The 22,459-nt window shown below is 39.3% G+C and overlaps 1 protein-coding gene and 1 long non-coding RNA gene across 6 annotated transcripts in view; one reads left to right on the forward strand and one right to left on the reverse strand.

The window, feature by feature from the left end:
• actn1 (actinin, alpha 1) overlaps window positions 1-22,459 on the reverse strand; it is a 65,490-nt gene that overhangs the window by 30,935 nt on the left and 12,096 nt on the right. The window lies entirely within an intron of this gene.
• On the forward strand, window positions 12,443-17,615 carry LOC145550086 (uncharacterized). The gene is made up of 3 exons (XR_014085931.1): window positions 12,443-12,916; window positions 15,250-15,353; window positions 15,431-17,615. It is a non-coding gene; the product is annotated as an uncharacterized LOC145550086 (long non-coding RNA).

Consider the following 22,459-nt stretch of genomic DNA (forward strand, 5'->3'; position numbering starts at 1 on the left):
GTTAATGTAGGAGGAAATGCAACTTAATTTATGAGCCTGAAAATATTGGCATCCGTCTTGTTGATATGAAACTTATAGCATTAGCTCAGAGAACAAGTGTAATTACGTAGAAGAGATTAAATCATTTCAACTCTTTATTTCCCCCAATTAGCACAGGGATGCATGTTTTGGCAATATAGATTTTGAGCCTGCCACAATATGCATCCCTTCTTTATTCCCCACAAATATTATCCTATCGATATAAAACATGTACCAGCAGTTCTTGGAGCTACTCTCATTATGTAGAAATAGTTATTTCATTCTTAACTCTTTAATTCTTCAAATTAGCACAGGGGTGCGTTTTTGGGCAATATGGATTTCCAGCCTGCCAAAATATGCACCCCTCTCTATTCCCTTCAAATATTATCCTATTGATTTAAAACTTATACCAGCATTTCTTGGAGCTACTCTCATTATGTAGAAATAGTTATTTCATTCTTAACTCTTTAATTCTTCAAATTAGCACAGGGGTGCGTTTTTGGGCAAATTTCCAGCCTGCCAAAATATGCACCCCTCTCTATTCCCTTCAAATATTATCCTATTGATTTAAAACTTATACCAGCATTTCTTGGAGCTACTCTCATTATGTAGAAATAGTTATTTCATTCTTAACTCTTTAATTCTTCAAATTAGCACAGGGGTGCGTTTTTGGGCAAATTTCCAGCCTGCCAAAATATGCACCCCTCTCTATTCCCTTCAAATATTATCCTATTGATTTAAAACTTATACCAGCATTTCTTGGAGCTACTCTCATTATGTAGAAATAGTTATTTCATTCTTAACTCTTTAATTCTTCAAATTAGCACAGGGGTGCGTTTTTGGGCAAATTTCCAGCCTGCCAAAATATGCACCCCTCTCTATTCCCTTCAAATATTATCCTATTGATTTAAAACTTATAACAGCAGTTCTTGGAGCTACCCTCATTATGTAGAAAACGTTATTTCACTCTTAACTCTTCAATTCTTCAAATTAGCACTGGGATCCATATTGCCCAAAAATGCATCCCTGTGCTAACTTTGAGAAATAATTCACTTCCGATACCAGGGCACAAAAATAAAGACTTCCTGAAAAGATCAGAGTATAAACTTTTTGGTAAATCCCGTTCTAATGTAAAATATGACATTACTGGATTAAGGAAATGTCTAGTATGCTATCACACATAATATTTTTTGAGAATTTGGAAACAGGTGCTTTTTATTTCTCAAAGTTATTGGAGAAGAGGAGAGAATGGATATTTCAGCTGCCTGAAATAATGTGTCCGGCCTCTCTAAAATGGAAACAAATTAATTTACCTGCAAAGTCTTTTACTGTGTTCATTCCCCTTATGATCAATAAGAAACCCTGTGATTTTCATAACATTTGCCCTTTTTTTGCCAAAGTTAGGATGGGGGAACAAAATATCTTAAGCGCCTGATAAAATCTGTTCCCCCTCTCTAAAATGGAAAAAACTTAATTTACCTGAAAAGTCTTTTACTGTGTTCATTCCCCTTATAATCAATACGAAATCCTGCAAGTTTGAAAACATTTGCTCTTTTTTTGACAAAGTTAGGATGGGGGAACAAAATATCTTAAGCGCCTGATAAAATCTGTTCCCCCTCTCTAAAATGGAAACACATTAATTTACCTGAAAAGTCTTTTACTGTGTTTATTCAACTTATAATCAATAAGAAATCCTGCAAGTTTGAAAACATTTGCTCTTTTTTGACAAAGTTAGGATGGGGGAACAAAATATCTTAAGCGCCTGATAAAATCTGTTCCCCCTCTCTAAAATGGAAACACATTAATTTACCTGCAAAGTATTTTACTGTGTTTTTAAAATATTTGCACTTCATTGTGTGATTTAAACCATCTTTCCATAGCTACCTTATATTAATGAAATATTTGGCTTAACATAAAGCAAAAAGTGATAAACAACCTGCCAAACGCCGAGCGGACATGGATATTTCCATAATTGATTGAAGGAATAGTGTCACGTGATTTTTGACTTTCCAGAAAACACCGTATGTCTTTATATTGTAATGTACTTTGTTAGATGCAATATCAGAAAAAAAATGTAATAAATTTGTTGATAAATATTTAAACATAAAATACATTTAATAAAGATTGTGAAACAGTCATATTTATTTAAACCATTTTGGACTTCAAACTTTATATGGAAAAATAATAAAGAATTAATAGAATGTATTTATTTATTCCAATGTTACGGGGAGAATGGATCATTACAGACATTTAAAATAAACGGTTCCCCCGCTTTAACACTTTATTTTAAAGAGCAAATGTTATGAAAATCACAGGAAATATTGTTGATAATAAGAGGAATGAAAACAGTAAAAGACTTGCAGGTAAATTCTTTGTTTTCCATTATAGAGAGGGGGAACAGATTTTATCAGGCGCTTAAAATATTTTGTTCCCCCATCCTAACTTTGTCAAAAAAAGAGCAAATGTTATAAAAATCACAGGAATTATTGTTGATCATAAGGGGAATTAACATAGTAAAAGACTTTTCAGGTAAATGAATGTGTTTCCATTTTAGAGAGGGGGAACAGATTTTATCAGGCGCTTATGATATTTTGTTCCCCCATCCTAACTTTGTCAAAAAAAGAGCAAATGTTTTCAAACTTGCAGGATTTATTATTGATCATAAGGGGAATGAACACAATAAAAGACTTTTCAGGTAAATTATGTTTTTTCCATTTTAGAGAGGGGGAACAGATTTTATCAGGCGCTTAAGATATTTTGTTCCCCCATCCTAACTTTGTCAAAAAAAGAGCAAATGTTATGAAAATCACAGGATTTATTATTGATCATAAGGGGAATGAACACAATAAAAGACTTTTCAGGTAAATGAATGTGTTTCCATTTTAGAGAGGGGGAACAGATTTTATCAGGTGCTTATGATATTTTGTTCCCCCATCCTAATTTTGTCAAAAAAAGAGCAAATGTTTTCAAACTTGCAGGATTTCTTATTGATCATAAGGGGAATGAAAACAGTAAAAGACTTTGCAGGTAAATTAATTTGTTTCAATTTTAGAGAGGGGGAATAGATTTTATCAGGCGCTTAAGATATTTCGTTCCCCCATCCAAACTTTAGCAAAAAAAGAGCAAATGTTTTCAAACTTCCAGGATTTCTTATTGATCATAAGGGGAATGAACACAGTAAAAGAGTTTGCAGGTAAATTAATTTGTTTCCTTTTTAGAGAGGGGGAACAGATTTTATCAGGCGCTTAAAATATTTCGTTCCCCCATCCAAACTTTAGCAAAAAAAGAGCAAATGTTTTCAAACTTCCAGGATTTCTTATTGATCATAAGGGGAATGAACACAGTAAAAGAGTTTGCAGGTAAATTAATTTGTTTCCTTTTTAGAGAGGGGGAACAGATTTTATCAGGCGCTTAAGATATTTTGTTCCCCCATCCTAACTTTGGCAAAAAAAGAGCAAATGTTATGAAAATCACAGGAATTATTGTTGATGATAAGAGGAATGAACACAGTAAAAACTTTTCAGGTAAATTAATGTGTTTCCATTTTAGAGAGGGGGAACAGATTTTATCAGGCGCTTATGATATTTTGTTCCCCCATCCTAATTTTGTCAAAAAAAGAGCAAATGTTTTCAAACTTGCAGGATTTCTTATTTATCATAAGGGGAATGAACACAGTAAAAGACTTTGCAGTTAAATTAATTTGTTTCCATTTTAGAGAGGGGGAACAGATTTTATCAGGCGCTTATGATATTTTGTTCCCCCATCCTAACTTTGTCAAAAAAAGAGCAAATGTTTTCAAACTTGCAGGATTTATTATTGATCATAAGGGGAATGAACACAATAAAAGACTTTTCAGGTAAATTAAGTTTTTTCCATTTTAGAGAGGGGGAACAGATTTTATCAGGCCCTTAAGATATTTTGTTCCCCCGTCCTAACTTTGGCAAAAAAGAGCAAATGTTATGAAAATCACAGGATTTCTTATTGATTATAAGGGGAATGAACACAGTAAAAGACTTTTCAGGTAAATTAATGTGTTTCCATTTTAGAGAGGGGGAACAGATTTTATCAGGCCCTTAAGATATTTTGTTCCCCCGTCCTAACTTTGGCAAAAAAGAGCAAATGTTATGAAAATCACAGGATTTCTTATTGATTATAAGGGGAATGAACACAGTAAAAGACTTTTCAGGTAAATTAATGTGTTTCCATTTTAGAGAGGGGGAACAGATTTTATCAGGCGCTTAAGATATTTTGTTCCCCCATCCTAACTTTGTCAAAAAAAGAGCAAATGTTTTCAAACTTGCAGGATTTCGTATTGATTATAAGGGGAATGAACACAGTAAAAGACTTTTCAGGTAAATTAAGTTTTTTCCATTTTAGAGAGGGGGAACAGATTTTATCAGGCGCTTAAGATATTTTGTTCCCCCATCCTAACTTTGGCAAAAAAAGGGCAAATGTTATGAAAATCACAGGGTTTCTTATTGATTATAAGGGGAATGAACACAGTAAAAGACTTTGCAGGTAAATTAATTTGTTTCCATTTTAGAGAGGCCGGACACATTATTTCAGGCAGCTGAAATATCCATTCTCTCCTCTTCTCCAATAACTTTGAGAAATAAAAAGCACCTGTTTCCAAATTCTCAAAAAATATTATGTGTGATAGCATACTAGACATTTCCTTAATCCAGTAATGTCATATTTTACATTAGAACGGGATTTACCAAAAAGTTTATACTCTGATCTTTTCAGGAAGTCTTTATTTTTGTGCCCTGGTATCGGCCAGCTTCCCTCCTCCTCCTTTGTCAGAAATGAAAAATTATAAATGCACACAACGTGTTGGAAATCTGTGTTTGTTGACTGACTTTTATTTGTCAGGCTTACGAGACAAAAGCTGAAAAAAAGATCGATTCACTTCGCGTTTAAAATAACACAAAACAGCGTAAAAAGACCTCCACACAAGACCTCGTTTATTTATGTATGTATTTTTATTTCGATAGCTGCCGATTAAACTGAAAGTTACAACATTGACATGATTATATGAGTAGTTTTTACCGAGAAATCGATCAGAAGCGCCGTGAATATGGTCAGATCCGCCGGATCCACTTCTCTGGCTGCAATGCGCGCACCCGACACAGGGGGAACAGATTTTCACAGGGGAACAGAATTTCTCACAAGACCGGCCCTGCTGCGAACGCCTCTTTATGAGTCCCTGAGTTAATTACACCCCGAGTCTAAAACACCAGGCCGCATGTTTCCAGCGGGGAGCCGGAGGAGCGGAGCCAGGCGGACATGAAAGCCAGCACTGTCTCTCCGAGAGGCCTGCTGCCTTCCACCGTTGGCCGACGAAAGGCCACTTAAAAAAAGCCACCGGAGAAAGGGTTCCGCCATGAGATCACGGTTAACGACGGAGAGCGGTGAGGTTCGCGTGGCCATCAGTGAACTCAACTCAAAGAGCTGGGTTTCAGATGTGTGCAAGCCTTGTGGATTTTTTTTTAGGGGGTGGGGGGGATTTTACCAGTGAAAACTCTTGAGGAAACTCTCTGGTTACTACGCAGGATCAGAGGGGGAGGACAGATGTGTTATCTTCGAGGGCACGGCTGACAGAAATAGAGCAGCGCTGGAGAGTTTTCTGCAAACACAAACACCCTGCTTATGATTTAAGTCAGGCTCCAATGGGAAAAGAGGTACTCAATCAATAGCCTATTAGAAGCGTGCCAATTATGTTAAACTATTAAAGCAGAGCCTTGGCATCAGCAGTTAGCATGAATACTGTAGGATAATCTAATCAAAGTATTGAGATGGAGCTGACCGCTGGTCATAAAAGGTCTGGTTCGTGATTACATTTCTCTTGATCAGCATGAATCTATTGCTTCACTGAGTACACAAATCATGCCATATAATTGAGAACATCCTCTATCCAATCATTTGCCACATTTACTGGCACCCCTCGTAAGGATGTAAAGGAACCTCATGCCAACTGTTAAGTACAGTAGAGAATCTGTGGTGCTGTGGGCATCTCTTCCACAAACCTTGATAACATCATTAGAGTCAATTTAGCGTTTCCAAAAAATGTTAATTGATGTAAATTACATCTGCTGATACAGAGCAGGCCTACTCTATGAGGAAGTGTTGACTAAAGTCTTGTTCAGCAGCTTAACAGTGTGGGTTTTGGCAATAATATGAAACAATGCATATAGTGATGTCACAGGGATTACAATAAAAAAAACAACTAAATTCAATGGAAGGTACAACAGTAACCAACCCTAAGAGGGATTTCCTGTTTTCTAGTGGAAATTAGAGACGACTACTACGTCTCTGGTGTTTTAAAGTCATGTCTTGTGATTAATTCACAGCGGTTACACTATGAAACAGATATACAATCACTTCAAAATCAGAGGAGGTTGGTAACATTCACAGGTTTTAACAATGTTCCATCCTGTCGTCTACACTTGTTTCTCTCCTTGCTTAGTCGTGTTGATTTGTGTTGCGAGGTGTGTGGGGGGCGGCTGACTTCTTCCTGTGGTCACCAAGCGAGAGACAATCCATCACAGGGCAGCACAGAGACGCTCCGTACCAACAGGAACACATAAACATGTTTTTAGACTGAATGGAAGCCAGAGTGCCTTTCGCAAGGTCACACTGAGGCGGGGAATGTGACCGTACTTTCTCAATGACGTTTGCCATCGATTCCCTGTGCAATGCCACTTGATTCTCATCTCCCTTCAGTGTTCCATCTGGGATTCCTCTCATTGAGCTAAATATAATTTTGGCCCACCAGAGAACAGAATAAAGAGTTGTGAACGATGACATCGAGTTGTTGCACAGATCGGCACTTCTCTCTTCACAGTTGAGGACGGTTGTTCAGAGCACACGCAATTTCCAATAAGCTTCATAGCGTAGCTTCCTTCACAATTGGACTAGCATATTTCAAACATCACCCACCAGATGCTAGAGATCCGGTAAAATCAGTTCCAAATGTTTAATACTTCAGAGTCAACGCTTCCAGCAATCAACCATTTCTCAACAGCCAATAGTCCAGACCCTTTGTACGAAGCAAAGAGCCAGGAAAAACCACTTTTGTTCCTTGAAAAGGTTTATGTGGCTGAAACCTTTGAAATACCAGAATACATTAAACAAAAATCTGGTAGTTTCTCTCACAAAACTGAAAAAAATTGGGTATTTCAAACAATTATCCAAAGCATAAAGACAAAACCTGTGGGACGAACTAAAGAGAGAAGAACTGGGACAATTCAGAGAAAGTACAAGGAGAAGGGATGGCCACAAGTGATTTAATTAAAATATCTTAATATGGGATTTTTACTAAACCATTGTCCTCAAATCAAATGTTGGACAATTAAAAAATGTTTGAGTTTGTGTCCCGCTGCATTAAAAGCTCATGTTACAAGTCTCTACCAGGACACCAACATATCTGCGCTGTAATTTATTCAAATGCATCATATGCAAAAGATACTGTGACCTTTAATGAGACCAGACAGACGAAAATTACTGAAGGCTCTGAGTCACAGCTACCAAAGAACATAAGCACTGAGAAAACGAGTAAAAGTTCACAGAAGGAATGTTAGCTCGTTAAATGTGCTGAAAGGAGGAGTTTGGCTCTCTCAGGCAGGACGACAGGCCTCCTCTCCTGAAGATTCAGCCACCGCTCCTGCAGTTCCTCCAGCTCTCTGGGTCACTGTGGAGCTTGGCAGCAGCACACGGTCCAGGTTGCCAGCCACCTGCAGCGTCACATGACCCCCAGATACTAAGGCCTGCAGTCCTTCAGGTGTTCATGATGAGGACACGATTCTGAGTCACTGCCCTGCCAATCAATGTGAAAAGTGTTCCTCTAAAACAAGAGTTATAGGTGCCCTGTTATGCTTCTTTGAACAGGTTAGGTTGGGCCATGTCCACTAATTTTTTATTTTTTTTACAGAAAATCATTTTAGATAATGATGATATTTTAAAACAACTGCAAACAGATGCACAATCTTTGAAATGCAAAAGTGGAGCCTCCTGCACAGGTAACAAAAATGCAGAAAGTGGTTTCTGGGCAGTAAGTCAACAACAAAACCCTCGTCTTTTCCAGCAGCCATTGTACAGCGCATACACTGATACCCAAGATTTGCTTGGGTTGCTAGGTGACAGGCTAGGCATCACTGGGATTGCTAGATGAAGGGTAGTGTCTGCAGATAGATCCGTTTTTGAAACAGCTTATTTTCCTAACACTAATAAATATGAACTTTATTGATAAAAAGCATCTGTGTGTTTATTTTTTTAAGCACTTAGGCTGTTTCGAGAAACAGCAGACACCCAAATGGAAGTACAAAAACATGCAAGCAACAATGTTAACCCTGTCCTGAATCTTAGACTCTATAACAAAAGTTTAATAATGAACGGTTTTAAGTCATCATTATTTGAAACCAGTTTAAATAAAAACACAAAGCAAGCAGTCTGCTTGTACCCACCAACCCAGGCTCAGTTTTACAAAAACAACAACCCTGTGCCTCTGTTACATTAAGCAGGAGTTTTATCTGTGTGGCTGGTCTGAAACAGAAAGCAGCATTTTTGCAGCAAATCTTGGTACTTGATATAATAAACCCCGACTATCCTGTGCAGTTTTTGTCCCAGATTGCTGTACTGTGGTTTAGCAAGAGATCATCAAAACGGAAGATCATTAGCTGCTGTAGCAGACCGTAACAGTGCAGCCCCCTGAGAGCTGCGTTTTCATTAGCTGTACAGGGGGCCTGGATGTACTAAGCAGAAGAAGTTGCTGGGGGATTCTCATCATTGTGAGTTTTGATGTGTGGAAATAAATCAACACACAACATGAGGCATCTCACATTCCAGCGCATTGCTTCTTACCTCGGGGACACAAAGTCCAAGTCGACGGCTGGCTCTCGCCCTTTCTAAAGATATTTAACGAAAGAGGATCCTTTGAGTTTTTACGTCACAGGCCCCGATTAGAAACCACAGAACGCTCTTCAGTGTAGAAGCTGCTATTGTGGGAAGACGACTGAAAGTTAACTTTTTTTTAGTATCATTAAATATGTAGAAAGCGATTTAAAGGAACCCAGATTATCTACGAAGACATAAAGGCTCTTGATTTGGAAGGCTAAACCGAGAAAGAGCATCCAGTATTTTAATTCTGCGAAGCCATATAGTTTCAGAAAGTAGTTATAAGAAAAAAATATTGGTACTGATATCGGTTAACGGCCAAATGAGTTTTAGTATATCTGCATATCGGATATCGACCAAAAATCCAGTGTTGTGCATCCCTAATTAGGACGCTGGCGAAATGCTTTCCAAATGGTCAACAATGATAAACATCCAAAATACCAGCGAAAAATGACAAATAGCTGTTCAACAATCATAGGAAAGAAATGCTACTGATTATTGAGAAGGGTAAAATAATTTTCTACTTAGAAGTTGAAGATGACTTGAAGATTTTTTTTTTCCTTCAAAACTGATAAGCCCTCCACAATGTTTTACCGTTTTATAATAGATGCCTCGCAGACGCAAGCTTCTTGGTTGAATAATTTTAAGGCTAAATCCGCAATCGGTATGAATAACTGAGTCGAACTGCATGTGGAAATAATAATACTTCACCAACTGTACAGCAGGACTGGGGGTGAGCAGAGCCATTAGTTTCTAATGTGTTTCTCTGTGTGATGATCGGTGTCACTGGTTCAGCAGCAGGACGCCAGTGAAAGCCGATCACATCAATAGGCCTGAAAACACACGTGTGCGTATGAATGGACGCACCTTAAAACACCAAATTGTTTGATGAATGAATGATGGACGCAGCAGCGTTGGTGCAGCCTGTGAACTCCGTGTGTGACTGTGTTGTCCTGGTAGTGTGTGTCGGTACAGCGTGTGCTGTGAATGTCGGAGCTGCTAGCATGTCCTGCAGGCTGCTCGCTGCCTGAAAGCAAAGCTTAAATGTTGCAGCTTACACACGATCCGTTCCTGCTCCAGCCGTGTGCCATGAGATGGAGCGAAGCAAAAGCAGGACAGCTGCTTCACTGTGGGAGGAACTGAAGGATCGTATATTTTCAGGGTCCCCCCCCCCTCGTCTCTCTCTCTCTCTCTCTCTCTCTGTTTTCTAGCCTGCCTCCTCTTTTTCTCTGGTCTCAGCCTCCCAGAACAGAGGCAGGCTATAAAAACAACAGGGGTGAAGAGAGGAAGGAACCTGCTCAGCATCAACTTTCAGGAAAGTTGTCCATCAGCATCATTAAATTCAATGGCTTTTTTTTCCCACAGCAGCTAAATGAGGCTACAGCTAGCCTCACTGCTCCAGCAGCAGGAACATCCCTTTACTGCTAATTAAAGAGAAAACAGGATCGCAATAAATTGAATAAGATGCATCTTATTTGAAGCACTAAGGCAGCTACTCCATTTAACTTGCTCTTCTTATTTCACTCAGTTTACACTCAACCAAAATTCAACCATGAATCACCTGAATATATTTGATTTCATGGCTACAAACTATCAGAAAAAGTGGAGTCACAGTAAGTAACAACTTCAACTTTCAACGAGTTATTTGGTGCATTTCTGTCAGCTTAAAAAGACAAAACAAATACCAGTAGATGTTGAACTCTGCAGTGTCGGTTTAATCACTGTATTGCAGAATAGCCTGCAGTTTTAAAAATGAGAATTTTATCTCCAAGCATCGACGCCAAAACCTTTGTGTTAACTCCCAAGATCTTGTTATGGTTAAAAGCAAAACTGCTAGTTGCTCCAGTGATCTATTTCCAATTTTTGCTTCGCTTGTATCTCGTTTGACTCCAGCCGATTCTTCAGCGGGAAACCTGCACAGCCCCAGTATCGTGGAGAAAGTGGAACGCGCCGAGTGTCCTTGAAGTGGGTAAGCACTGAGGAGGACACGGCGAAGAGAGATACGGCTTAAGCCTTCAGTGACATTAAGCAACACGTGTAACGGGGAGGAAAAACGACCTGAAACAAAGTCGACCTGAAACCATTTCTCACAAATAGTTTTGACTTTCATTTGACTGCATTAATTTATAGATAATGAAGCACTGCTAAATGCTAACCTTGTTGTTGATTGCTACCCACAGAGAGCCTCACCCAGTAATTTGGAGTGATCTGGTGTTTAAATCCTATTTCAGGATGGTCAGCGGTGTGTTGTGATTCCTGTATCAGCTTCATTCGTAGCTGTGATGCAAAAAAAAAAAACCTAGCATTTGATCATGTAAAATACAAAGATTTTTACCAGAGGATAGAATCCTCTTAAATTGTACTTTAAGGTACAGTTCAATTCATATGAAAGGTTTCTACTATTTGTAGTCATTAGGGATGTATTAATATTTTAGCCAGTTGGTTTATCACGTGATTTTGCCTGGAAAAGGAAGTCTAAGCTTATAGGTTGAGCCGGTCACCCAATATGACGGTGTGTGTTTTAAGCTCGACACTCTGTATTTATGGTTATTTAGAATAACTACACAACTGGCTGACATGAAGAAAACCCAATACTTTTGAATATTTTGTGATTAAATACGTTTGGTGCTCTTTAGAAAAATAGAAAACGTGACAAAGTGTCATAAAAGATGAAAATTTCACAAGTAGCTTGGAGGGTTTTTTTTTTTTTTATAAATAGCGCTATGCTAAGGAGCCATTTGACCTTTTTCTAATTACTCTGGACTTTCTGACATCTGTTCAAAAATAATAATTGCCGTAAACATCCAAGTTCTTTTCTAGATTTACATAATTCTTTATATAATGTTATTCCTGAAAGTTGTTACTTTTTCAACAAAAATACATATACAACTGTTCTTGTAAAGAGTTTTTAATGCTGTCATATAGACATGTGAATCATTTCTAAGTATTAGCGTTAGCCGCTAGCAATACTAACTTCCATTCTCCTCAAAGCTTCTTATCAGTGAAAAACTAAAGTTTTCAGTGACTGAAGGAAAAACTAGAACAGAGATTCTTTATGAATATAACTTAATATTTGTGAAACCCTTCTCTTCCATTTGCAAACACAAAGATGTCTATTTCGAGTGCTTTTTGTCATAAGGAGCATAAAAGCTACAATACACTGACACTCCAGACTGGAATGTTGTACAAAATAAATATAGGTGGTTTTAAAAAAAAAAAAAAGCTTCTCGTTTGTGAAAATGTTTATTTTGTTTGCAAAAATAAAAAATAAATAAAAAGAAGCTAATTGAAGTGCTGCTAAAACTTCACCTCATCTAGCTGTTATAACTCAAGACTGTATTGCCTCATCTTATGATCTATCGTTTCTTTTCCTGTTGCCAGTTTAAGAGAAAAACATTCAAAAAGGTAAAATTAACCTCAACTGTTACCATAGTTACGTATATCATTCATTGTGTTGAACTTCACATAAATCTTGTCGATCAGCTGTAAAGTCTTGTGACACATTTCCTCTTGATGGACTTTCCTGATTGCACAAAAAGAAAAATAATATACTAATGAATTAATCTACAACCTATTTTTGTGATATCATTTTTAATGTGCAGATGAACTCTCTGCCTCCCACCTGTCTCTCTTCTCCAGCCTTTTTCCCCTCGCTCCCTGCCTCTCCACTAAACAGCCTCAGTTAGGAAGGTTTTCAGCACTGCAGTCGGTTTCTCAAGTCCGAGCTTTCCAACTCAGAGCCTCCCAAGGCGCATCGAAGCCTCGCCGAAACTGCTAAAGCAACGTCTAGGAAAATATTATTTTAATGTTCTGGCCAAAACGCTTGAGTAAAACGGTTCAACGGGACGCAACGCCTCTAACGCCTGGGTGCCATTTATTTTTATAATCTAGTCCACAGCTATAAAACGACATCACTGCCCACAACTGGAGCCGAAAAAAAAAAAAGAAGCGCGAACACAGTCGAGACGAGCTGAAAAGCAACTGCACTTCTGTGCATCCCAAAGAGGTAAAGTATCCCGTTCCCTCTCCTGTTAAGTCTATTTATGCTGCCTCAATTTCACTCAGGGGTGTGTGTGTGTGTGTGTGTGTGTGTGTGGAAACAGTGCTGTGAGCCAGGAAAAGCTGAGCTGCTAACACTTTGCTCCATCCAAGACTCCCAGATGATTTTGCGATAAGTGATGGATTAGTGCGTCGAAGTTCACCAAACAAACGAGCCTCGCAGGAGTTTGCTCATATTTAAAAAGGCCCATTCGATGAAAACAAGGCGACTACAGAGAATGCTGTGCTTGTCTCATGGGTGGGCCACTATTGAATGATAAGAGATTAAAATAATTTAGCTTAAAGTAGTACTTTAGTACTGATCTGGAATGAAAATGCTTTCAGATAAGTTGGAACCAGTGTCCAGTGCAGAGGATCACGTTTAAATTCAGTTCATTGGTTACAAAATTAACCACCAGGCCACATATTTAGCACAAAATGTTGTCATTTTACAACTTATAATTAGATCTTTTGTGTTTTCAAACCTGATGACGCAACAGAAACTCAACAGAGCATAAACCTGGCTCTCTTTGAGATGGTGACAGTCGGTCTCTACTATCATCTTAAACAAATATTTGAAGTTCTCCAGGGTTTTCCTGATAATGATGCGCCGATAAATCAGTTGCCGGCGACTTTCTGATTGGAAACTAAAAAGGTCCTAGGAGGCTGCAAGGTATTCTGTAGCAAATACACACTTAGAGAGGCGTTTCAGAAAGGTTAGCCACGCTAACCGTGATCATCGCTAATGTAAGATTGTTGCTGCAACTTCTATAATAATCACTCAAAGCAGAAAAGCTAGAAAAATATTCACGATGTTGCTCTTTTCATTTCATAGTTTTTCCACCGGAAGACTCAGATTTAGCTAAAAAGTATTAATGGCCAATTTAACACAACTCAATGCATCAGAAACGCATCGTACAACCAAATCACAGCGCACACTTCTTAACTAAAGTCATACTGTAAACATGCACTTGATATTTTGACTCGTCAAACTGAAGATGAATTAAGTTAAGATTTCTATTATAATTATTGCAGTAGAGAGCTCAGTAGAGACCGCCACCAGAAAGCAGACCGGATGAAGCCGGGCGGGGAGCCAGCATATTGAGATGCTCGTTACTGCTGTTTTCACTTAGGAGGCACAGCGGGGAAAAGAGCCAAACTGCTGTCTGAAGCCTCTGCAGACTGCTGCTCCGTGGCTCCATGCATCTGGCAAGCAGAGAGGCTTTAAAACACTAAATCCATTTCAGCAAACTTGAGTGGGAGGCAACAGAAAAGCTAATGCCAGAGGAAGGAACGACTCCGCAAAAACACCCGGGGATAAGACCATCAAGACGGAGGGAGAGAGCGGGACTCGTTCGAATGTTCATTAGGGACTCATGTGTGATCAGCCTCACAAGCAAATAACTTGAAACCAGGAATAGATCATCTCCGTCCATAACTGATACGCATTATGTAATTGGACAGAGACAATTAGGTTGTTGCTTATTACGGCAATAAAAACACGACAAGCAAACATGAGCTACTTGCAATTTGCAAGGCGACTTTAGGGAAGACACCTAATGAAGGACACGATATCAACAAAAAAACAATATATTAATTTTATATAACTGTAGAAGTATATACAGCTATTTTCAGGCCAGACCTGATAAAGACTGGAGACATTAATATCTGTATTGGTCCTGATACTTTAAACAAATTCTAGATCTGCTATTGGTGACAATGTGCCCAATCCATAAGGGCAAATCTATTCAGTGTATTTCTATGGTTATGTGCTCTGAACTAAGTCCTGTTTTATAGTTTATTTTCCATTATATTTAGAGTTCCTAAGTATACTTTCTGAACCAGTTGAAAAGAGGGTTTGTTGCAGTTTATTTTTACATGTTTTTGTCAGTTTATTTATTTTTACACTGGCTGTTTTACTCCTAATTGCACTGACTGAATAAATTAAAGTTGAATTGCTTTTTACATTTGATGTTGCTTGTGAAGCTGTAAATGTGCTGTGCTGGTGCAGAGTTATCAAATAAATTTGTAATTCAGTGCATTTATGCCTGTGATTGAAAAAAGAGAGAAACATTTAAGTCAATTCAGCGATGTTTTTCTGTACCGGATTATATTGGCTGATACTAAACTTTAGATATCCGTATCGGTATCAGAAGTGACAGAAGAGGATCGGCGCATCCATCCTGAGAAGGCAACCGTTTTAGCTTTTCCATACCGTTTCGACTGAATGTTAAATATTATTTGCAAATAAAACCAACAAAAAAAAAAAAGCTGAATTGTTATTCTTCACCCCCCATTCAGACAAACAGATGTAAACAGACCAAAAGGGCTGGACCAGAACCCCCGCAGGGCTGGAAACAAACTTGGCAGATTAATAAGCGCCACGGCTCCATCCGTCCTGCTCAGTGAGTCACCGACTAAAACAATATGACCTTTCTGCCGGCCCAAACTCAGTCCTCACACAGCTCTTTCACCAAAACAGAGGGAAGACAGGAGTCAAGGGGCCTACCAGCCAGAGAGGGGAGTACGCTGCGTGGGGTCAGAGGTCATCAGTCATCCTTCTCTGTCTCTTTTCTCTAAAGCTCAGCGGAGTATAAAATGTGACTGCCCACACAGATATTCAAGCAAACGTTCGCTTCTCTTGCTCCAAAAATACTGAACGGAGCTCAGCTGAGACGACCAGGCAGATGTGTTGAGTTCACGTTCTGTGGGGGATTTCTGCTTCCTCACAGCTGCTGCTCGTTTCTCTCTAAAGATCTTCAAAAAGTCTCTTTTTGTCCTTGTAATGCATCTAAACTTCTTACTCTTCCTTATTTGACAAGTAAACATATTTTCTTATCTAGAATTCATTCTAAAAATTGGGTTTTGACCAGAATTGGATGGTTTTTTTAGTTTGATCCGCCCCTGTAATGTAAACGGAAACAAACCTAGTACTTCCAGGGACAAACTAACAACAACCCTCTTCAGTGTGGAAGGTTCTTACAGTGGATTTCACTTTGTTGAATTCAAAGAGGTGCAAACTGATTCACAGCTGACTTTAGCAAACAGCAGGAAAGCTAATTTAGTAAACCAAATTCTTAGTTATATTTTTGATTTTTCAATTTTGTTCTGCAACAGAACTTGGTGAAATTAGATGGAAAGCTTTTGGATAGCTCACAGTCAAAGTAAACTTCTGATTAAAGTTAGTTATGCTAATGATGACAGATGAAGAAATTACTAACGTAAGATGCTGTAGAAAGTTTAAAATATGAACTATAAAATATACATTATATTTTTTACATAGTTTCATGTTATATTTTACAGTAACTGCACTTCAAAAATCCACAGTGTGACGAAAATTTAGCTGCCAATATAAGTAATAGGCCTGGAGATTTGAAAATAAGGGAGAAAACAAATTAACAGAAATGCACCTCCAGTCCAGTAGGTGGCGGTAATGTAGTCGAAAATAAAATGTTGGCGTTTCCCTAACATTTTATGCTAATTTTTATGCGAAACATGTAGTCACCAGCGCTAACGTTAACCATCATCTTCTTGCAGACTCGAGTCAACCCATAACGTCCCTGATAAAGGAAAATATGAGGAGATATTTATCTGACATGATCATTAAAGTTACTAATCAAGTCCTCAACCCAAATTTTTGACATAGAAATATGTCAAAACTTAACAAAAAGAGATCAGAATTCAGTTACAAATCTCCTATTCGGTGCATCTTTATATAAAAAAATGTATCATCACCACAAATTCCCGTTTTAATTCAGAAAACCCCAGAAATACTAGTAAAAACAAGATGCAAAGTAAAAAAATTAAATTAAAATAAAAAGTCTGGCCAAACACTGCATCACAATGGTCCAGCTGTCCCTGCTGGCGGTGAAGAGGAAGGGTTTTTCCCAGCAGCTGTGATGAAGTGTGACAGTCTCTCAGGTGCTGCCTCCATCCAGGCAGGCACTCAAAAATACACTGTTACTGCAGCAAGAGCTGAATCAGCGTTGTCATCCCATTACACTTATCTATTGCCTTGGCTGCTGCTTCAGCACATGTGTGCAAGGGGGCGAATGCGCCACAGAGCTCAAAGGAAAGCAGCAAAACACAAGCTCGGCTGCATATTAGTCGATGCATGTGCATAACCCGCCGTGTGCAAGAAGCGCAGCCTCCAAACAATAGCCGCCATTGTGATCGGTCCGCTGATTATCGACTCTGTTTTGGCCTGAAGCGGCCATCGATGCATATTCATGTTCGAGTGCGTTATAATGAGAAGTCAAAGTGTGGCGGCAGCTCATTCCTCTGCCGAGTTGGCTTAACAAAAGGACGGTTCGCCTGTGAAAATGCCCGGAGAACCTGAGACCGGGCGGTTGCTGTGGCAACCACAGAAGCCTGCAGACTCGCAAACAAAAGCCCACACCCATGCTTACACGTTTGGGCAGCACGAGTTTAAGAGCAGTTAGCAAGAATCCTAACTAGCTATCTGAAGTAATGGTCACCTGTATGAGAGGGATGATATTATGGGATGGGCAGAGTACAGAAATAAAAACCATCTAAAATACATTCATAACTACAAATGAAGTTCCCTTTAATTTCTGATTTTTTTTTTGTCAAATTTGAAACCTTCTTGATCTTGTTTTAGGAATCACCGAAGTTACCAGAGTTATCAGGTTTTGTTTTTCACACCAATTTATTTTTATTAGTCTATCTTTAAGCAGTTAAATTAAATGAATGAAATATGAAGATTCTTATTAATATTAATAATCTAAATGGAAACCAGGCAGCAACAGCTTTACACGTGTAGAGGAATTTATAACTAGATGGTACGGACTGCTGCCGTGATGGACAGGACCGCCCATGACTGTTTGGGATTGGCCAATTACGGCACACAGTGCTTGATGAATAATAATAATATTTTTAAAAAACATTAATAATATCTAACAGAAGAAAAAGTCACTAGATATATTGCTTATTTGCAAAAAATCTCTTGCTAAACATAGTAATATAACCTTCACACTCATGATGCTACTTCCATATTCTAAAAGTTGCACATCCTTTATTTATAGATCCTTTTGAGACACTTTTTTTTATATGCCAGCAGACAAGATTACGGCAGCTTTATATCTGAAAACCCAAGTATGCAGCGCGCCTCAGCAATGGTTTATCTTTCCTGTGACGTCTCCATATTTGGCGTGACTGCAAACAAATAGGTTTGTGTCCTGACTGACACATGCCTGACCAGGCTGATAAGAAGATGAGGCCCTTCTTCCGATATTGCAGCACACAAATTGGATGCAAATTTAACTGCAGATGCTATTCAAATAAAGCAACCAGTGGTTGTGTGAACATCTTCTCGGTTCAGCAGTTTGGTGCAGGACTGCCCGACTGCACAACGGATGTTCTGTCAAGTAAACATTCACAAATACAAGCTGTGGCTGAGGTTGGAAGAATCAATCAGTATGAAGAATCAACACATCCTGAAGTCTGAGAACGTGGGCAACAGCAAAGTGGCAGGAATTGGACAAACGAGAACAGATTTGTCATCAGAACTCAACGACCTGAGTCACGTCTGGGCCGTCAGTGGCAGCAAACCGTCTGACGTGGCCCAGAGTCACAAACCAGAACTCATGAGTCAGCTGGAGCTCGGTTTGCCAGAAAACAACCGTGTGACGCGAAGGTAGCGGCCCGGCTCGCTAGTGGTGCCGGTTTGTGCCGGAGCAGCGTTTTCCCCGCTGCTGACGATGCACCTGACCACTGTCACCTGACCACAGGAAGTGCTGAGCTGGGAGGAGCTACGCTGCACTTAAACAAAGGAGACTTTCAGCAACTCTGCGCATCAGCAGGACTGCGTGAGTCCAGTTGAGGCTATTGTGCTCGTGTTGACCATTACTGTCCAGCTAACATGAGCTTACCACAGGTAGATCATGCTGTAAAGCAAATTCTATTGCCATAATGGGCTATTTTATGTCATTTTATGTCCACTGCATTTGATCACTTGTAGAAAACCTGAACTCGTCATTTTAAATTATTATAAATTGAGACATAATTTAAATTTTTTTTTAGAACATCCATCCTGAAAATATATGGACGACAAGCCAAACCTGGACTGGACTATTTTACACTCTTTTCAGACACGATCAGTGAAATCTTCACAATGACAAATCTTTGTTTCCTCAGAATATTACAAAATTAATCCGAAACAGTAAGAACGTTAAAACAAATTTTTGGAAGAAACACAAGTCAAATGTTTCTTCCAATTAATTAATGCTAATTAAGTCATTTTGCACTTAATTAGCATCCTTCTAACTTCAAGTTTTGCTTTCATCATCACTATATTTAAACCAAATGTTCTCCACTAGTGCTTCCTCAGCTTTTGCACCTTAAAACATCCACCTCGTAACATAAATAGTTTACAAGAAAAAGTTTACATGTGGCTCTCTGGTTTATTGTATATTTTGGAAAGTCAAATAACTTCCTGGTGAGGAGAAAATAAAAAGCACAAAGTTGGTGTGTGCATGTTTTTTGTGTATGCGTTTTGAAACAAAGGTAATTTTCTCATACAGAAGCCGGGAAAGTTTCAGAAATAAACTGAAAGTCTGTCCCGAACAGCCGAAAAAAGAAAAGAAAGAAAAAAAAAAAAAAACAAGCATCAGCTGCAGTTCAGCTAATCCAAAGAGAAGTAAAATCTTGAAAGCTACAGCGGCTAGGTTTAGTTTGAGCGAGAAACTTCCCTCAAAGTGCTTATGCTGCATACGTCATGAGTAACTCTCCCTGGAATCGGTCCAAGCTGCTGCCGCGGCTAATCCCCACAATACACTTTAATTCAACTCTGATCACTACACCAGAAAACCTTTTTCCAAAACACCTGTTACATAAAACCTTTATCTGACTGAGTCATTGCACTTACCACATACCAAAAAAAGAAAGAAAGAAAGAAATGAAGTCCAGCGATTAACACCAGTCATTTTTTCCAAACTTCATGAAAATAATTTCACATGCAGCTTGCATTCCAACATGGGACTAAACATCCAGTCCTATATATATATATATATATATATATATATATATATATATATATATATATATATATATATAAATAATTTGTACACTAAATAAATAAATAAATAAAATACAACTGATCTGATAGAAGATGGAATAAAACTAGCCATAGTGATGGACAGGAATAACTGTCTAGAAATTACGGGGTTACAGAAATGAGAACCAGTGAAGACAGGAGTCGAGGCGCTGTATACATCACTGTATTAGCTACAGGTTTATTAATACATAGAGGAAGAGAAGAACTCTGGGAGGAAAGCAGAGAAGTGTCCTGGACCGAGTCCAGCTCCAGGTAGTAGGATTACATCCTCCCTGTGGTCCTTAAGCCACCAGTGCAGGCTTTAAGACTTTCAGATTAAAATAAAATATTCTGGAATTCAAACAAGCATAGCCTGAACATAAAGCATTGGAATAATGATGCAAGTCCTGAAACATATCATCGAATGGAGACAAACCAAGTTTGTAGAAAAGGGAAAAGAGAGGTGAAAAATAAGTTAAAGTCCACATTAGCATTAAACATGCACCTTCCCACAGAAGACAGTTTTTACGTCCATCACTGTTTTTTTTTTTGGGGGGGGGTGGGGTTCTGTGAAAACATGCACAGCTGTAGGGTTTATTCTCATAATCACAGATAGCATGGTGCTTTGTTGTGCTGCTTGACCTCTTCAGTTCGGCACAGTTTTTAACCTGCCACTGATCAGAAGTATGTGTGTTAGTGTTAGATGAGCACTTTCATGGGAGATGGAGACGGGTTATTGTTTTCTATGAAGTGGAAGTTAGTGAGGTAGATGCTAAAGGTCAAAAGCACATGCGCATTTGATGACGTTATAAAATCACAGCGCCAGCTAGTGGCCCGGAATGACAACTACAGCCAGCTCAAAACGCAGGCAGTTTCCAGGCAGCAGACTCATATAAACAGTCTAAATTACTAGTAACATGTCTTGTCACTCTTATTTTACACATGTGTGCTGTAGTTACAGGAGTGTAACCTTCAGAAAGTGGCAGCTGCAACCCTGACCGTGATGTAAGACTAATAATCCACCAGGCAGCACATCACAGGAGTCTCTCTCTCCATGCTAGGGCCTCCAGCTTACGCAGCAACAACCAGCAGGCCTGCCTGCCCGTCGCTCGGGGTGACCAGGTATCAGTCTGTCAAGGGGGCGGTACCTGTTGCGGCATGTAACAGGATCTGCCATGAGCGCTCACGGGGCTGCCACTGTTTACTGTCAAACATGAGGTGACGTCGAGAGCACGCAGGTCACTGCAGCAGGAAGCCAACAATGAGAGACGCTACTCTCCAGCAGCAGAGTTCACATGTGCAGACGCCATCACTCTCTCTCACACACACACGCACACACACACACACACACACACACACACACACACACACACACACACACCAGCAGGTGTTTCGAGCACCTGCCAGGGTGTGAACTCTGACCCGAAGCACGGGTGGATCAGGAGATCCATGGTTGACACCGACTGAAATTCAGACGATCGATCAATCTTCGTCCCGCTTTACCGCAGCAGAGCAGAGAACCTCTGGCCTCAATTTTTGTTACACAGTTTTCCAGAGAGCCATTATCCCAAACCCGACGAACCATTACAGTCCCTCTGAGCTCACAGGAACACACACCGCCATGCTTTAACCTCTGACTATTTACTTGCTCCCGCTTATCTTGCTGTGACCACCTAGGTGGGCTGATTCACTGCAGTGGAGCCAACTCCGACTGAATTAGCCTTAATTGCCCGCAGTACAAATAAACCTGTAAGACGCATCCTGTCTACATTGTTCAAATGCTGTGATTGTCCATTTGCGACTCAAAGCAAGCAAGAAAATAAATAATTGGCACACACCACCCTCTGCACCAACACAGAAGACTGGAGGATTTTTATTTGCTCAGTCTGCAGAAAGGCAACCCATTTTTTTGGTGTTGTTGCTGTACCTAAAACCATCTCCACCCACATCTAACAAACCAAAACAAACAAGAGACAACAGGGAGGCAAGCAGGAGATTTTTTGATAAAATATTTCAAGGTTGTGCTTCAGGAAGATCTGAACGATAACATTTCTAGTGCCGTCTGACTTCTGCCACATAAAAATACCTTGAACCCGCTCTGTCGTCGTCTTTAAAGCTGCTGTGGTTCTAGAGTCTCTGCAACAGCAGCAGTCATCCAGAGAAGAAGAGGAAACAGTTTCTTCATGTGGAAAGAGATACACCGATAAGTTTAGTGCAGACAAAGCAGCCGCAGCTTTTAGATAAAACAAAAAAAAAAGTTAAACAAGTTGAAGAGTTAGAGTGCCGATGGCATTCCTGAAACAGAAAAAAAAATCTTCTTTAATGTGATCTGTGTCACTAAAGCGCACACAATAGGTATATTTTCAAAATTTGCTGATACACATTTATTGAACAAAGTAGCATAAGTAGCCATGCGAACAATATGAGCAGTTTTGGGAGTTTTTAAACATTATTAAT

Source organism: Poecilia reticulata, chromosome 22 (genome assembly GCF_904066995.2).
Source record: "Poecilia reticulata chromosome 22, P_reticulata-male-v2, whole genome shotgun sequence".
NCBI classification, from domain to species: Eukaryota; Metazoa; Chordata; class Actinopteri; order Cyprinodontiformes; family Poeciliidae; genus Poecilia; species Poecilia reticulata.